Below are 11,435 nucleotides of genomic sequence, written 5' to 3' on the forward strand. Positions count from 1 at the left end.
ATAAGAATACGGTAAGACTTTTAACTATCCGTATCCAACCGTTTACACTCTTAAACCACAACAAATATACTATATATTCTTAAATTGATTTATTAAATTGCATATAGATATATATTTTGATGAACAATATAACACTATGATATAGCTAGTGACTAATATTTTAATAATATAATAAATATTTTGTAACCAACAAACTAATTATGAAAAATATCCGTATCCGTCTAGCATCCGATCCATATTCGTAACGTTTAATATCCAATCTGTATTCGTATCCGAAACCATCCATATCCGTATCTGAAAAATTATAACATATAAAAATACGGTAAGACCACTATCTGATTCGTATCCGACCGTTTACAAAAGTATTTCATACCCACCTGCAGTAGCTCACAAGTCACAAGCTAGGCGAGTGAGCACTGAGAAGGCTAGCTACCCGAAACTCGCAAAATGGAGCTCAGGGTATGTAGGCAGGCACAATTATTGGATAGGTTTTCACTTTTGATAATTGAATTGGCCATCAGAGATTAATTGCTGGTACATAATCTTCTTCATTTTATTTAATCACAAAAAATAGAGCACCTTACTCATCAAGAGTTACCGCATGTTTCTATCATATACTAAAAAGAGGAGGGTTCAAATGCACCCAAATGTACACTACTCCAAAATAGACATCTTGCAACAAATTATTGCAACCGGAAGAGAATTGGTTGCACTAAATTAATAATTTTGCAACAAAAATAATTTGTTGCAATAAATATTAAATATTGCAACTAATTAATTTTTTTGCAACTAAGATTGATGGTTGCCCGAAAAAAAATTTTTGCAACAAAATTATTTGATATTGCAATGGACAAATTTGTTGCAAAAAAAAATCATGGATTAAGTTGTGGTAAAACGGAAAAGGTTTTCTTTCTTCTAAGTAACTGATGGGAAAAAAATTCATATTTCGGTGATGTGTTTATTATAAATGGTGAATACTAGTATATGATCCTAGAAATTTATTATTTGATGGTCATTGTTAAATATTTTTTTCAAAATCAAAATGATATCAAAGTGAAGATATAAATTAAATATTATTGAATGTAATAAATATAATTAAGAAATGTCAGCAAAATATTTGTTGTTTGACAAAGGGCATTAGTGTTGTTAATTAATATTAAAATTCATTATAAATGATAAGTATAATTCATTAGAGAATATATTATAGATCATATCTAACCGTTTAATTTTGAAAGTTTTGTTTTAAATTTAAAATTATTCAAACTAAAAATAGAGATACAATGGAGAAACTCGAAGTCGAAACATTTGAACTATCTTTTTAAATAATTATAAATTAAAGTGGCGACATCATTCAAAGTATTCAAAACTTGCTAAACCAGATAATAACATTCAACAGATAACAACTTGAATTGAATTACATGTATAAATTAACTAAATAAAACAACATGACGTTCTGAATTAAGAACACTTATGATAGCATTTAGACAAACTTAATTAACTCCTCATGCGCCTTGAAATTACTTAATTTGTTATCCTTGTTGTCCTACCGCTGCAACAATAAAATAATAAAATTAGCCACGAGAGTGCATAACAGATTGCTGCAATTTATAGAATTTATTTTTATTAATTATTGTCTTGAGAAAAAAAAAGTAAAAAATACGTTACTGCGATACCTCGACATACATTTAACTAATCATCATTTCATATTATATTCTTTCTCGAAATGCAGCCCTAAGCTGCTCACGCACACTTTCACGAATTTTTTCTTGCATTAACTCCATTTGTCTTTCTCGTGTGGCACGTTCTTCCATCACCAATGCTTCGAGTTCTCTTTCTCTTTCTTGTAGCTCCTCCACTCTAACAACAAGTTTTTCATTGATTTCCTTTTGTTCCTTGAGCTGTTGACACACATCTTCATCTGAATTGGACGATTTTGCCATGTAGCCACGACCAAGAAAATAGCCCAACTCGTTACCAGCAACATCTTGAAAAATTTCATTTCGCTCAACAGTGGACAATGGTTCTCCTGTTGCATCCTCTCTCTCTCCGATCTTCTCGCATGCATTTTCCTAAGTAGTAGACGTTTCATGTTTACGAAAAGTACATTGCATAAGATTTTGAAAATTTTAATAATCAAGTTAACTAAAAAAAACATATGGAATTTATAATTTATGTACTTACATATAATTCTTTGGATGCAGAATCCAACCAATTTCCATTCCTGCTATGGGTCAGTAACCATATATCTAAGTCATTGGGCTCCTCATTTGTTTCCTTGTCACGCTGTGATTATTAAGATATTTTTTATGATCAAATTTAATTAATGAGTAAAAACCAAAGAAAAATAAAATTAATACATACATTTTCATAACTTATTTGTGAGAAGGACTTGCTCCCACAACTGTGATTGAACTTTCGTTTCCCTCGATTTGCTGAATTTGTTTCACTCTTCTTCTATAATAGATAAACAACAAAAGTTAGCTTGTTAAAGTATAATTAAATTGGAAAATTAATTAGTGTGTTTCAATTAGTTACAAGTTAAAATTTTAATATTATCAAAGAAGTACTTTTCTGATGATTCTAAAACAATATCTGTTTGAAAGAACTTCATGTATTTAATTACTACTACATTAATGCTATATAATTATCAATCGTACCTTAAATTTATCTGTACCAAAAAAATAAATGAGGTGCTTCCATACATCCATATTAAGCTCTTCAGGCTTGTTTTTAAGACGCTCCTCATCAGTTGCATATGCTCGGTAAGTAGCTGCTAAGTTGGAACGCCAAGTTTTGTACCTTTCACCGGCAATTTTTAATATTTTCTCTTTGGTACTTTCATCATCTTTTAATTCCCAATGATCCTATAAAACAACATAATGTAAAAATAGCTTGCACAACTTGCATTGTACTAAATATTAGTTTATGACCTCTGTTTTTTTACTAGTAAAGAGTATGCATACACAAATGTATAATTGAAAAGAAAAAGAAATTCTTACTAGCACTTTTTGTACTATCCTATCCTTGTTGTTCTTTGGTACTTTAGACCATGTTTCAACTCCTATAAGTGGAGCATGATGGCGCATTTGAACTACAATGTCGTCAATGAAAGATCGTCTATTAGCACCAATTGCGCCATGAAGTGTTGTCGAGAACTGAATTGGAAGTTAATTGAAATTATATCAGTGGTTGCAATATATTTTTAATATGGTTGCAATAGATTTTGATACGTATTTTTGGAAACAAAAATTTTGTTGCGATACACTATTATTATTACCATTTGTTGATTGTGTTAAATGTTTAATAGCAACTATTTATTTAGTTGCAACAAATTATTGCTACACATTTCTTACAACTAAAATTTGGTTGCATTTAATTAACAAATTGCAACCATGAATTTTGTTGCAATATGATACTTTATTACTACTATTTTTAGGATGCGTTAAATGTTCAATAACAACTATTTATTTGGTTGCAATAAATTATTGCTACGCATTTCTTACAACTAAAATTTGGTTGCATTTATTTAACAAATTGCAACAATGAATTATGTTGCAATACACTACCTTATTACTACCATTTTTTTGTTGTGTTAGATTCACAATGACAACCGCTTATTTGGTTGCAATATATTATTGCTACGGTAATTTTGCAACGAAAATATAGTTGCAATAAATAAACACTATTGCAACTAGAAATTGGTTGCGAATATATTGCAACGGAACCTATTGCAACCACTGGCAACCAATTTCGTCCGTTGCAAAATTATTTTATTACAACCAATTTATGCTTATTGCAACCAAAAACTTGGTTGCCCGACCATGAAAATGGTGTAGTGATACACTCTATCTTTCAAATCTTTTTTCTCTGTTTTCAAAGTCCAAATAGTCAATCCGAACCGTTAGATGCGATCTATATATTAAGATGTGCTTGGAGACCAAATTTTACATTTTTTTGAATTTTTTTACTATTTATTAAGCCACTTTAAAAATCGCTGATTTTACATTTTCTTGATCATTGGATCAGTGATTTTTCAAAGTGGCTTAATAAATAGTAAAAAAATTCCAAAAATATAAAATTTGGTCTCCAAGCACATCTTAATATATATATTGCATCTAACGGTTCGGATTGACTATTCGGACTTTGAAAATAGAGAAAAAGAATATGGTGCATTTGGATGCACAAAAATTTGGGTGCATTTGAACCCTTCTCTACTAAAAAAATCAGGAAAATGTAAATTGTGTTCAAATTTGCTTATGGACATTTTGGTTCTCTCTGTTTTAATAATTATATTTGTAAGTAAATTAGTTAGACTAAATGGTTCCAATTAAAATTATTTCTAAAGATTGAGATGTTGTTTAGTACATAATCGAGATATTGAAAAATGAAGATTATTGAGAAATTATATTGTTGCACTCAATTTTCAACAAAGTTTTAATTCTCGGTTTTCTACAAAATATATAATTGTGATCGAAAAAAAAAGGCACCTAATGTTTATATATTTTGAAAATAAAAAAAAGAATCGACGATGATTGAACTCTACGTTTACATTCTTATTTTATGGGAGCCAATTGTAGAGTAATAGTAAAAATAATATTAATATATGTTTTTTTTTTTTTGATAAAAGTGGTATAGACTACCGATTTCATTAAGAAACGAAACCTACAGAGTTTATCAAACGTGGTACCAAACCGCTGGTACCTGTCTACACACATCCTATAAACGAAAAGCAAGTTAACCTCATATATGCAGGCCCCACCCTTGCTATCCTGGTTTTGTGGGCCCCGCCTTTGCTATTATTTCTGCTGTGCCAACAAAAACGGACCCGGATCCCCCTAAATAACCCAATTTTTGAGTTTAGAACCGGACCGTCCGATTTGAATCCGGTCCGAGATGGAGCACACTTTGAGATTCGGGCTAGCGCAGAGAGTAGTGTTATTTAGGCTTTGAGATATGTGCAAAGTCAAAAGAACGGTCTGAATCTACTAATTAGAAAATTATTCTAAAAGATTCTCCTGTGCGGTACCCTATTGATCCACAGGGGGTAGGTTCTCATTAATTAAGTAGCTTAATTTTTGCAGATTATTTTATAAATTAGTAATTACAAAATTTTGTTGATACGGGCCAGAATGGGCCTGGTTGGGTCAATAATAAAGCGGGCTGGGCCCGGGGCAAAAATCTGATGCGTTATAAACTTGGCATACCAACCTTCCTTTTTCTTTTTCTTTATCTTTCTTTCTTTTTATTTTTAATATATTGCGTTGAAACCTGATAGGAATGTGTCTAAATTTATCTCCCCAAGTAAAAACCCATCAATCCAATTGTGGCTTAATCATCTGATGGCCCAAAAAGATTCAAGCATGGTTCGAAAAATCGGTCGAGTCAACTCGGAATCGGACAGGATCGAGCTGAGTTTTATCCGAGTCTCGAGCTTATACGAGTTTTTGAGCAAAACTCGGATGAACAGTGCTTGACTCGGCCGATTTTCCGATTTTTCGGCCGAGTCAAAAGCCAAGTTGAGCCGAGTTTTAAACCAACTTACATAGCGAGCGAGTTTTATTCGAAAATCTGGCTTGAAAAGTGATGAATCGGCCGATTGAAGCAAGTCTGCACTGATTCCAGACAGATTCTCACGTCTTATGTTGATTGTCTCACCGATTCCGCAATTTTTTTTGTTCAATTTGGTTTTGCTATATGTAACTAGCAGAGGAAAGGGCGAACGGGTGAAGAAGAAGAAAAGAAATTTCGAACTGGAGACTAGAAATAGGCACTCACGTGATTATTTCTTAAAAGCAGAGATATGTGGGCCCCTCTCTTGTGACTTTTGAAATGAAGGATTCTTGATACATCATTAAACAATATCTGATTTTGTTTGAATTTTGATTATTAACCTATAAGTATGTTTAATAGCATATCTATAGATTTATATTTTACTTTTTACTTTTATTTATTTTATTTTAATTTATTATCAAATATTGTTAAAATAATATAATACACAAGCAATATGTTATCTTGAAAGGACCCGTCAGGAAATCGCCACAGATTGACACGGTGTGTGCCACTTTTTGCTTTCATTTGTAATACTGAAGCTGTAAACGAAGAAGTCATGGTCTCTGTGTATTTAGTATTTACAAGATGAAGGAAATTATTGTTTAAGAGGATTAAGTAAATTGTGATAGTTCAAGAGAGAAGAAATGAAAAAGTAAATTGTGTATTTAGTATTTTTTTTTACATTTAGAAAAAAAAAGAGATGGAAGAAGTGATATGAGAATGCTAGTAATTTAAGTAGTAATCAAGAATTTTTTAGCACATACAATTCATATGTTGGATATGAGAATGTTAGTAATTCTTCATTTGATACTACATTAATGTTTTTATTTTTTGGCTCTGTATAACAATATTCTCATTTGTATTTTAATACAGAGAACGATGAGATCTTTGATGATCTAGCCAGCTCAGCATAGCTTCTGGCAATAAAAGTGTGTTATATATGTAATGTTTGTAATACATTATATAATTAGTGGATTATTTGAGTGTAATATTTTATATAATTAATATAGTTTTTTTACAAATTATTTTTATCAATTTTTTCCTACTTTTTAGCTATAAAAGAAAGCTTCTGCTAAAAAAACCCGAGTTACCGATCCGATTCTTCCGATTCCGACCGATTCTTCCGATTCCAATTCCACAGTCAAAAATCCGATTCCGATTCCAATTCCGAGTTTCAGAACCATGGATTCAAGTTTGAGATCAAAAGTTCAAAACAACTCCCCAATTAAATCATCTTATCAGACTGCCATTCAATTTGACATGACATAAATAACTTTAATACGACAAACGATAACCAACTAATAATTCACATCAATATAGAAACAACAAGTCTTAAAATATGTGTAAGAAATTCGACTTTCCAAGTAAATCAAGAGCTATGTTTCCACAATATCTATATCAGCAAAGTCGACTGAAGTTAAAGATCCCTCTGAGGCAAGAAAGAATTCTGTAGTGATTAGTTTTTTCTGCGGGATCAAGGTGATTTTTGCGCTTTCTTCTTCAGTTAATTCCCAATCGAAGATTTTCAGATTATGTATGAGCCTTTCTTTGTTGAAGCTCTTTACTACAATGCCTGCTCCTTGCTTCAGAATCCATCTGAGTGAAATCTACAAAACAAAAAATAATACAAGAAAATTTGACTATCAATTATTGGTTGTTGGAACTAACGAAGAAGAAAAGTGATAGCAGACATTATATCCGTCAGATAATTCATATTGATAGATTACTAAAAATTTAATAGTCATCAAAGATTTTATATACTGGTCCTGAGACACTCACTGGTAATACTAATACCAGCATAATGTTTGACTGATATGGTATAAAATTTGGCATGTGAATAATAAAAAACAACACCGAGCACCTGTGCAATACTTTTGCCTTTGGCATCTGCTATTTCTTTGAGCACATCAGATGTTAAAACTGCATTAGGGATGGATTTTATTTGGCCGCCCAATGGAGAGTATGCAGTTATAGTTATTTGTTTCTTTGTACAATATTCCTTTAATTTCTGTTGCTGCCATGCTGGATTCATCTCAACCTGAATCAAAATCAAAATACTTATTTTTTTGTTATCCATAAACCAAAAGAACTTTGTATGAAAAAAAGAAGGAAAAACCAACCCTCACATACATAATCATTATTTGAACTACCTGGTTAACAGCAGGAGGTATCTTAGCAAACTGAAGCAGCTCTTCAAGCTTCTTCGTTGTGAAATTGCTCACTCCAATGGACCTTATGAGACCCAGCTTTTGGCACTCCTCCATTGCCTTCCACACACCTTTTAGGTCCAGAGGCATCACTTCCTCCCGCTTGAGTTTGTAGGATACCGGCCCCGGCTTCATACTTATTGGCCAGTGGATCAGATACAAGTCCAGGTAGTCCATTTTCAGGTTGCTATATGTTATGAAATGAATTCAGCATATGATAAGCATATCAAGAATTCCTTTCATTACTATGTATCATGTATGAGAATAAGCAACTGGGAAACAAAATATTATTATCATGTTGGGGTATAATTGCATGGCAACAAGTTGTATACATATTAATACCAAAATTCATCTTCTTTTGTGCTTTTTTAAATTTGTGCTAAAAGGAATAGACTATATTTATTGTACTATTTAAGTAAAAACAAAAAGAATTTTGAACTACTCTGAATTATGATTCAATGTTTGAATTTTCTTTGTATTGACGGGCATATTGTCAACAGCATGACAGGATATTTATCATAGTGCACAGACAAAGGCAAAGTTTTGGGAAAAGTGATGATTTCTTCATTTTCATAGTGACACAGGACCTCTATTTACCAACAGCATGCCAATTTTTTATAACAACGAAAGGGAAAATAAAGTTACATGAGACTAGTTTTAATGGCAGAGAGCACAAAGCTCAGGATGGTTGTCGGTGCACCACAGCTTGGAGGTGATAAACACATCGGCACGGGACCCTATCAGACCGAGCAGCACGGCCTCAGTGATGGCCTCACCCAAGGCACCCTCCGACCCTATCAGACAAGCTGTGTCGAAGTGGCGGTATCCGATCTTTATCGCCTCTATGATGACCGTTTTTGCCTTATCTGGATCAAATGAGAACTCAAACGTACCTAAGGCTACGATCGGCATGTTGTGGCCTGAGCTGAGGGTTTTTTAAGGGATTTTGGTACTAGGTTCTGAAGCCATCTCGGATATGATCTCTCTATCTTTATTTGAACTTGAGGTTGGTGGTGTTGTTCCTGCTTAAATATATACTAATAATCGTGCCCGTGCATAGCAACGGGAGCAAATTATGTAGTAGAAAATCTAATTTACTAAAGTATTTTTTTATCATAAAAAATAGAGAAAAAAAATATCGCTAAATGTAAACCAAAGATATTATTTTTGAATTGAATATAGAAAGAAAAAAATATAGCATTCTCTAATAAAAGTCATAAACATACAAAGCTAAAACAAAACAAACAACCTAAAAGCTACTGATACAAATATGATATTAGCATTACCCGCTCCGGATCCACTTCATTTTCACCCTTACATAAGTTATCAAAATTTATTTTCACATATATAATGTGACGTAATACAACTAAAATGATAGAAAACATAACACACATGATGTGACAAATTATATACTTTTTTTTAAGTTTTGAGTTAATTCATATTAAAAATAATAACCAGATAACCAGATATACTAAAAAGTAAGAAATTATTACAAAAATAAATGATAAAAGAATAATATTAAAAAAATAGTTTAACGTATCACGTAACACGATAATGAATCAATTTACTTTTCAATTTAGTGAATCAATTTACGCTAACGGCACGTGACGAAATTGATAATGAACTAATTTTCTTCACTAACCACAAAACACACCTTAAATGAGACATCTTCCTTCCTTTGTAGATAGTGGAGATTGTATGCCCATTCTATGGAATGTATTGCAGAGGAATGAAATTTTCATGAATCTTATCTCTGTTTAATATTTAATTCATCTTCACTTGTCGTGCTTGCCATGGCAGTATATCCACTAAACCCCCTCAATTTCTCCCAAATTAATTTATACAACTCCTTTGATTACTTCATTAAACAATTATAAATCATGATAAATTTAAAAGTTGGTGCTCCTCTCTTGACAGCCATTCTAACCTTATCCACACCAAACTTGGTTTCTCCCTCAGGTAATATTAATTTCCTTTTTAAGCATGCATATATTACCTTGAATTTCAAACATATTCTGATTTTTTTATTTTAATTTTGATTGACACAGTCTCAATTGCACAGCCGATGGCCCGAGGAGCAGCGCTGTTTCAAAAAGCTTGCATTGGTTGCCATGACATGGGAGTCAACATCATACAACCTGTAATTTTTTTAATACTTCTAATTAGGAATTATAAGCAATATTTACAAACTTCAATTTATTCAAATGTATCTTTTTTCAAGGTGCCACTCTTTTCACAAACGATCTACAAAGGTAATGCATCTGAAATTTCTTTTTTCAGAAATACTGGTAGAAAACAACTTATGACAGAACCAATAATTTGATCTCTTATAGGAATGGCATTGTAACAGAGGAGGATATATACAACATTACTATGGAAAAGGAAGAATGCCGGTACGTAATTCACGCATTGCATTCTTCTTATGATTGACTGGTACCAGTCTGGATTAGGATTACCAGTATTATAATTGGGCATGTTTTGCTGAAACCTAAATATGCTTGGTCAGTACCCAACTGGTACCTGTTCTAAACTGCAGTGTACTGGTACACTGATGATAATGCGGATATTGATATAGGGTTTTGGAGAGAAATGCATGCCGAGAGGTCAGTGCACATTCGGGCCCCGCTTACAAGAGGAAAAGATCAGGTTTTTTGCAGAGTTTGTCAAGTCACAGGCTGATAATGGATGGCCAAAGGTCGAAAGCTATGCCGATTGATTGTTCTTCACAAATTAAATTAACATTTCAAATATTCATGCTAGCAGAGTCTGTGGAGAGGAAGAAATTAGGATATTTTTGTAAATTTAATAGATGCATGGCAAGTCAGCTAGCACCGAAGAGAACAACAAAACGGCCGTCAGAAAATCAAGCACCAGAACAGCACAAAGCCAGCATCAGAACGGCAACAACTAACACCAGAACGGCAACAACCAAGCACCAGGACAGCAAGGGCCTCGATCAAGAATCGCAATCGAAAGCTTTAAAGCTTCGATCTCTCTCTCTCAATCAACGAAAATCAGAAAATAGAGGGGAATAGGGCAAAAATCTCAGCACATGAGCACAAATAAACAACAAGCAAGCAAGCAAATCCAAAACGAGAGAGAGAAAGAGGTACAAATACTCGAGGAGAAGAGAGAGGCGCCCCAAACCGTAGCCTTCTCTGCCATGGACAAGATCCGCGTCAATTCGAATTCAATACGGGCGGCCTCCTCCATTCCTTTCTCCAAGAAGCAACAAAGAGAGAGAGATAGACCGAGTGGGGTCGGAAATCAGAGGGAGAAGGAGCGTGGAAGTGAGAGGAGGCAAGAGGGGTGAAGAGACGGAGCGGAAGGAAGAGAACGGGGTGAAGAGGGAGCGCCAGGAAGTGTTTTAGGTTTTTAGGGATCCTATGTGGCGCGAACAGTGGGGTCTTATGTGTTGAAGAGTAAAATTTAAAAAATTCTGCTGTATGTGATCTGAAAATTGAATGGTTGATATTAATTCCGAAAATTTAACTTTTAATCACAACCCTTGCCGGATCTAGACATTAAGCTCCTTAATAAGGTAGAAAGAGATAAAAAAAAAAAAAAAATAGTAGTAGTAATACCTAGGAAGTCTTCTAGAGGAAATGCTAAACCTATGCGACAGATTTCTTATGAAATACAGAGTGATGAATCATGCACTAACACACTTGAAATTTG

At 33.2% G+C, this 11,435-nt stretch overlaps 1 long non-coding RNA gene and 1 pseudogene across 2 annotated transcripts; one reads left to right on the forward strand and one right to left on the reverse strand.

Moving 5' to 3' along the window:
* Nucleotides 1-6,904: 6,904 nt before the first annotated feature.
* Nucleotides 6,905-8,747, reverse strand: LOC144560743 (non-functional NADPH-dependent codeinone reductase 2-like; annotated as a pseudogene). The gene is made up of 4 exons (XR_013513461.1): nucleotides 8,403-8,747; nucleotides 7,701-7,944; nucleotides 7,412-7,588; nucleotides 6,905-7,157 (listed from the first exon to the last, which is right to left on the reverse strand). The product of XR_013513461.1 is annotated as a non-functional NADPH-dependent codeinone reductase 2-like (transcript).
* Nucleotides 8,748-9,976: 1,229 nt separating this feature from the next.
* LOC144560997 (uncharacterized) lies at nucleotides 9,977-10,718 on the forward strand. Its single transcript, XR_013513541.1, has 3 exons — nucleotides 9,977-10,009; nucleotides 10,091-10,150; nucleotides 10,333-10,718. It is a non-coding gene; the product is annotated as an uncharacterized LOC144560997 (long non-coding RNA).
* The last annotated feature ends 717 nt before the right edge of the window (nucleotides 10,719-11,435 follow it).

The sequence above is a fragment of the Carex rostrata genome, chromosome 10 (genome assembly GCF_964058835.1).
Source record: "Carex rostrata chromosome 10, lpCarRost1.2, whole genome shotgun sequence".
Lineage (NCBI taxonomy): Eukaryota > Viridiplantae > Streptophyta > Magnoliopsida > Poales > Cyperaceae > Carex > Carex rostrata.